This window comes from Cherax quadricarinatus, chromosome 1 (genome assembly GCF_038502225.1).
Source record: "Cherax quadricarinatus isolate ZL_2023a chromosome 1, ASM3850222v1, whole genome shotgun sequence".
In the NCBI taxonomy this organism is placed as follows: domain Eukaryota; kingdom Metazoa; phylum Arthropoda; class Malacostraca; order Decapoda; family Parastacidae; genus Cherax; species Cherax quadricarinatus.
In genome coordinates, this window is record NC_091292.1 from 10,493,820 (window position 1) to 10,501,680 (window position 7,861).

The 7,861-nt window shown below is 39.4% G+C and overlaps 1 long non-coding RNA gene across 2 annotated transcripts in view; it reads left to right on the forward strand.

Annotated features, from left to right (window-relative positions):
• LOC138852856 (uncharacterized) overlaps positions 1-7,439 on the forward strand; it is a 99,419-nt gene extending 91,980 nt beyond the window's left edge. The window contains exon 3 of one of the 2 annotated variants that reach the window (XR_011392134.1): positions 7,241-7,439. This is a non-coding gene — a long non-coding RNA (uncharacterized lncRNA). Of the gene's footprint in view, positions 1-3,616; positions 4,330-7,240 lie in introns of those variants that run through there. The other variant, XR_011392133.1, reaches the window with a different exon arrangement.
• The last annotated feature ends 422 nt before the right edge of the window (positions 7,440-7,861 follow it).

Below are 7,861 nucleotides of genomic sequence, written 5' to 3' on the forward strand. Positions count from 1 at the left end.
GGATGTAGGTGTCAGCCAGTGTGGACACACAGGTATAGTCCCATGCTAAGAGCTTGCCATTCTTCCAAGGATAGATGGTGATCCCGTCGGGGCGGTTTGCTGGGTTGTAGGCATTGTTGGCTGCTAGTGATCGAGGCTCCCTCTCGTTGTGTACATAACGTAGAAATTATGTACACATGAGACGAAGGATCCCACGACGTGAGAGAAACACGATATATACATGTCTTTGACCTCCGACTAAGACGACCTTCAGAACATACCTACGTATACATACGATTGGTATGTATAACAATGTGTTCCACTCGGAAGTAACCACTGGAGATATAGATGTATTGACATCGCTAAATATGTTAATACCGCTAATAATAATTACTGTAATCCTAGAAAATATTTATAGATGTCATTATTTTACCATTTATGATGTTATGTGCAGTATGTGGGTATTGTTAATAGGGTGGTCATCATATTTTCTTCAGCATTATACAGAGATTATAGCCAGTCGGAGATATGGCTATAAAATTAATAAAACAATTATGAATAATAACAGAAATAACAATAACCAAAACAACAACGATAATCACAACAATAAGTATACATAAATAACACGTACGTAGGAGAACGACACTTATGAAGACGTTTCTGTCCGACCTGGACAATTAACTAGTCACACACACTGACTAGTTAATGGTCCAAGTGGGACCGAAACGTCGCCATCAGTTTCTTTCTCCTATGTGCAGGTTATTTGTGTATTGTTAGCGTCATGCTATTGTGTCATTTTATTCTTCATAAAAAATATAATGATCATTCTTGCATATTCGTGCACGGTTTTCATTCTGCCAGTTCGTCGTTGCATGTTTGGAAACACCGTCGTGTCATCAGATTGTATTTTCTCTCTCTGATATATCTATGTCACCACACATTTCTCTATATATATATATCAATATCTGTTATGAACGGCCTCACGAACATCCCCGGCACATTCCCTCAACAAATGTAATTACGCATCTGAGTAAATCCAGGACGTTCTGGACGACCCAATCACATGCCCCACTTGTCCAGGAAATACACCCGTGCAGAGAAAAAAAAGATCTGAAAAATCTAAAAAATGCGAGGCAGCAAGAGTCCATGGCTGATTTTTTGAGACGGAGTGTACGGGACCCAAGACTGTTCAACAGCCTCCCACCAACCATAAGGGAAATAACCAATAGACCCCTGGCTCCCTTCGAGAGGGAGCTGGACAGATACCTTAAGTCAGTACCTGATTAGCTGGGCTGTGGTTCGTACGGTGGACTACGTACGGCAAGCAGGCAGTAACGGTCTGGTTGATTAGGCCCTGATCCACCGGAAGGCCTGATCAAGGACTGGGCAGCGGGGGCGTTGACCCCCGGAAGACCCTCTATGTAGAAAAAAGAGCGATTTGTGGGAAGAAAGCAAAGTTTTTGTGTATATTAATGTTCTTGCTATTTGACGGATGGATGGGAATGATGTAGTCCTGAGGGTCATTAGAAATGTGATATGTGCTCACTTCTAACACGCCAGATTTTAAATGAGAGATGAATGTGTTTTCTGCGTGACCCCTGCCTTGGTGAGCATATGGTTAAAATTAAACAGTTCTAATATAAAATTACGTATCATATTTCTATTGTTAAAATGAACATATAATATTAGGTTAGGTAAGATTCGTTAGGGAACAGGACAAGTGTTTCCTGACGCGGGTCTGAGTTATACGATGGCCCGTCACTGGAACTTTTGGTCATCTCACTAAGGCCTTCCACTATAGTGTAGGTATGACTCTGACAAACAGTGACGAAGTGATGATGATTATATATATATATATATATATATATATATATATATATATATATATATATATATATATATATATATATATATATATATATATGTCGTGCCGAATAGGCAGAACTTGCTATCTTGGCTGAAATAGCAACACTCATCTTGCCATATAGGACAAGTGAAAATTTGTGTTTGCAATAATTTAGCCAAAATCATTCTGAACCTAACGAAAAAAATATATTTCACTAAGTTTGTTTAGTATTAAATTATTGTAAACAAATCTAAAATATATTTAGCTGGGTTAGGCCAAAATAAATTGTTCTTGTTATAATAAGGTTAGGTAAGTTTTCTAAGATTCTTTTGGTGCAAAATTAAAAATTTTACGTTAAAAAATATATCTTTAAACGTATAAGAGAAAATTTCAGAAAGGACTTAATTTTAAATAAGTTCTTGCTAATTGACCAGTTTTACATATTCGGCACGATATATATACGTATATATATATATTATTTTTTTATTATCACACTGGCCGATTCCCACCAAGGCAGGGTGACCCGAAAAAGAAAAACTTTCATCATCATTCACTCCATCACTGTCTTGCCAGAAGGGTGCTTTACACTACAGTTTTTAAACTGCAACATTAACACCCCTCCTTCAGAGTGCAGGCACTGTACTTCCCATCTCCAGGACTCAAGTCCGGCCTGCCGGTTTCCCTGAACCCCTTCATAAATGTTACTTTGCTCACAATCCAACAGCACGTCAAGTATTAAAAACCATTTGTCTCCATTCACTCCTATCAAACACGCTCACGCATGCCTGCTGGAAGTCCAAGCCCCTCGCACACAAAACCTCCTTTACCACCCAGGGAAGTACTACCGTCCTGCCAGATGACTGTGAAACAGAAACCTGTAACTGGTTTGCATGATGGTAGGATTGCTGGTTTCTTTTTCTGTCTCATAAACACGCTAGATAACAGGGATATCTTGCTACTCCTACTTACACTTTGGTCACACTTCACAGACACGCACATGCATATATATATACATACATCTAGTTTTTTCTCCTTTTTCTAAATAGCTCTTGTTCCTCTTTATTTCTTCTATTGTCCATGGGGAAGTGGAAAAGAATCTTCCCTCCGTAAGCCATGCGTGTCGTATGAGGCGACTAAAATGCCGGGAGCAATGGGCTAGTAACCCCTTCTCCTGTAGACATTTACTAAAAAAGAGAAGAAGAAAAACTTTATAAAACGTATATATATATATATATATATATATATATATATATATATATATATATATATATATATATATATATATATATATATATATTATATGATAAATGAGAAACTCGTGTAACATTTGGGACTCTTTGTTGTGGAAACGTTTCGCCATGCAGTGGCTTCTTCAACCCAATACAGAGTAAGAGGAACGATGAGGAGGAGTTTGATGTAATCAATCCCTCAGCCTAGAGTTGATGTTTTGAGTCCATCAGTCTTGACAAAAGTACAGCATATTCGCAAAGATGACTGATGACAGACGAGATGGAGCAGTGATAAGTGGAGTCACCAGCGGAGACCACTAGTGGAAGCAGTCAGTGTCTGTAGTTCAGACAAGTTTGGAGGAATTCTTTCATCAAAATCCCAAGATGTTGATGTGTCTGACAGGATGTGTATAATAAAGGGAAATACCACCTCTAAGGCTGACTAAGGACTGACTATATTATTATTATTGTCATTATTATTATTATTATTTTCCGCATGAATAAAGAATAATAGTCCCTTTATCCACTGAAACACTTACCTTTTACCCTTGATAATTTGCAGGTTTGTTTACCAAACTCTGTCGGGACACCGAGTCTGTGGCACACAAGCTGCACAAGCTGCCTAGTAATTTGTGAAATCAAAACCCGCCTCTGTTTGTTGCTTGTTCTAAACCTACACACCTGTGGCGTGTAGGTAATGCGGGATGTATGCACCTGTCTGCTTGTAGGCTGTGCAGGTTGTGTGCACCTGTGTGTGTGTGAGCATTGTGTTATCTGATCGGAGCAATCACCCTTCTGATGCCTGGGCAGGAACTATACTCAGTACTGAAGACCTTCCATTATGTAGCCACGATCAACTTACTGGCTGGCTGGCTGGGCGGGTGGCTGATAGGCTTTCAGGCTTATTACCTGGCTAGCCGATTAACCGTCTGGCTGGCTGATGGTTCGACTGGCTTGTTGACTAGCTGTCTGACTGATAGGCTAGCTTTCTAGTTAACTAGCTGATTGGCTCGATGACTGGCTGATTGATTGGCCGGATGACTGGCTTATTGACTGGCCAACTGGCTGTACTCAACAATATTTACTTTAAATCGAATATTCCCTTTGGTAACAAACGAAGCATAACTGCCACAGCATTGTTACATCCTATGAAGAACGAACGCTATACACTTTACACAAATAACCCGCACATAGAAGAGAGAAGCTTACGACAACGTTTCGGTCCGACTTTGATCGTTTACAAAGTCCTATTTATGTATTGTTCTAGCCACTGCATTGTGCCTTACTGTTTTTGACTTTGATTCAAAGCATAACATCCTTTTATTTTAAATTGTGTTGATAATTAACTTACTACATAAGGATGTCACCAAAAAAAAAGCTTCTGTAAATAATGGAACTATTAAAGAATAATAAGATAAACGGAGAGAATTTATACAACATCCTACCATAACAGTTTCAGAGAAGGGCAGAATATAAAGCCTCCAGGGGCCTGGATTAAACCCATGACAGGAAAATGGGAATGAGAATTATCTCTGTTTCTTGTTACTTGTTAACTGTCGCTTGGGAGGCTCTTCCCAGGACTGCATTCAGTACTGCATCGTAATCCTTGATACTTCCACTACCAGCATTATCTTTACTACTATTTCCCTACTTCTTTCTTTATTCCTATCTCTGTTCCGTTCCTGTCCTCCCTTTCCAAGATATACTGGCTCCCTCGCTTTCGTGTGTTATTGTGACTTGTAAATGGTCCAAGTCGAACCGAAATGTCTAATAATTTCCTCTCTCCTATATGTGGGTTATCTGTGTATTGTTCCAGTCACCGTATTGTGCCTCTTTTATTCTTGAGTATTACACTATTATATTCATGGGGAAGCGCTTGCCCTGAAAGGAATCATATAATTCCTGGGAGAATTGGGAAGTAATCCGGTAAGATCCGAGGAACGGGATCACTAGCATCTACGCAGCCACCTTCCGCTCTTCTCGGAACAGCTTTCCGTTGTGCTTCGAATGCCTTGAGGATTCTCCAGGTTGATAATGCATTCTTATTGCTGGAAATAACAAGTCGGGGAGCTTAGTTTAAAAACAATGTTCCAATAAATACTCCACAACACGTAGCAACGTAGAGATAATGCAAGAGTTTTTCTTTATAGTTTTTTCATTGGTTTCATAAAATAGTGGGCCGTTGGTGGCGGTGTCGCTATACACATATTGCGAGGGATTTCCCTGCCTGCCCTGTTATTTGTGCAATGGCCAGGCTGGGAGAGGCTTTAGTTTTTACTATCGGACATTAATAAAATTCCCAATCTAAATTAATTACCCTGGCACTCGGAAAATGGCTCGCAATTACTAAGTCCCTCACTGTAATTTAAACATAGGGCAGCGGAGAATAAAGTCTTTATATATAAGCTTCTATTCTATTTCGATCTCATATATATATATATATATATATATATATATATATATATATATATATTATATATATATTATATATAATCTAAACGTATACGGAAAAATTTTAGAAAGGACTTAATTTTAAATGAGTTCTTGTTAATTGACCAATTTTACATATTCGGCACGACACACACACACACACACACACACACACACACACACACACACACACACATATATATATATATATATATATATATATATATATATATATATGCAATAAGATCACAATAAACAGGTGATTTCAAAATATGCAAACCAACCACTCTGAAAGAATAGAGAAATTCCAAGCGCTTTCGTGACTACTCACATTATCAAGGAACTATGATGCTTCACTTTCATAGTTCCTTGATAATGTGAGTAGTCACGAAAGCGCTTGGAATTTCTCTATTCTTTCAGAGTGGTTGTTTTGCATATATATATATATATATATATATATATATATATATATATATATATATATATATATATATATATATATATATATATATGACATTCATTGATCTAACCACTAGCAGGTGTTACATGACCTGGATTGGTTTGAATCTGAGTAGTTTGACTTTAGTTTTCAAAACCTCTTAAATATCCGTTGTCATGTCTTTTGTTGCGATGTATATTGACTTGTGCGTGAGTTATAGGGCTGAAATTATATTGTTCATCAGATGAGTTAGTTTGGATTTACTGTGATAAGATTTCATTCAGTCTTACATCCTGTCATATATATTTGTCAGGTTCGGATACCAGTTCGCAGTTGTTGATATCTGTGATATTACAATTGTTTTTATCACGAAACACAGCACTTCTAGTTTCACCTGTTCTAATACCTCTCTCTCTATCTCTCTCTTTTTCTCTCTCTCTTTTTTTGCTTTCATATGCACTCTTGCTCAGAACACCTACCAATTTCTCTCGCTTATACCTCATCTGGACACTACTGGTCTCAGACCGGGCCGCGGGGGCGTTGACCCCCGAAATCCTCTCCAGGTAAACTCTCCAGGTATACTCACCAGGTAAACTCTCCAGGTATACTCACCAGGTATACTCTCCAGACATACTCTCCAGGCATACTTGCAAGGAACCCAACACATGTCCTTGTCAGAGTTATCATTTGACTTACTTTTATTAATAGTGATTGACGAAATCGTAATAACATAATTGCAAACAAACCATGGTACGGGTGGGGTTAGAACCCATGGCTTACGCACTGGCCTGGAGTTTTACGACCCGCCATGGGCTCTAACCCCACCCGTACCGTGCTTTTTTAATTAACAGTGTTATTGTATTTGTATGCTACATTAATGCCAACCGGATGATACAGGTTTTCCCCTTTTTCACAATTTTATTTAACAGTAGTACTAAACCATCAGTAAAATTTATGGAGATAAGATTTACAACTTAAAAAAAAAATCTTGCAGTAGAATGAGGCGGCGAGATAAACCACTGTGGGTAATGTAGATCCTTGAAAATGTGTATATTAATATATTTTTTTATATGTTATCATCGATGTAACGTGGATGATACACACGATAAGATATTTAGAACCTCGACGAAATTACCGACCTCTTAACTTGTTGGTCAGAGAGAGAGAGAGAGAGAGAGAGAGAGAGAGAGAGAGAGAGAGAGAGAGAGAGAGAGAGAGAATTGCCGAAGAATTTACATTATTTGTTCTTGCATGCGAAGGTGACATTAACAGGTAAGGCAATATGGCATCATGACTAACTTTTATCTGCCACGGCAGGACTGGTGACTGCCACAGCAGGAGCTGGTGACCGTAACGGCAGGACTGGTGACTGCCACAGCAGGAGCTGGTGACCGTAACGGCAGGACTGGTGACTGCCACAGCAGGAGCTGGTGACCGTAACGGCAGGACTGGTGACTGTCACGGCACATCACTACTAGACAAACAAACCAGCAGAGGCTAAGATGAAGATAGACTGATGAGGTACGATTTCAGGTGACTATGGAGTGTCTGACACTGTGACTGTGGAGTGTCTGACACTGTGTGATTGTGGAGTGTCTGACACTGTGTGATTGTGGAGTGTCTGACACTGTGTGACTGTGGAGTGTCTGACACTGTGTGATTGTGGAGTGTCTGACACTGTGTGATTGTGCAGTGTCTGACACTGTGTGATTGTGCAGTGTCTGACACTGTGTGATTGTGGAGTGTCTGACACTGTGTGATTGTGGAGTGTCTGACACTGTGTGATTGTGGAGTGTCTGACACTGTGTGACTGTGGAGTGTCTGACACTGTGTAATTGTGCAGTGTCTGACACTGTGTGACTGTGGAGTGTCTGACACTGTGTGATTGTGCAGTGTCTGACACTGTGTGACTGTGGAGTGTCTGACACTGTGTGATTG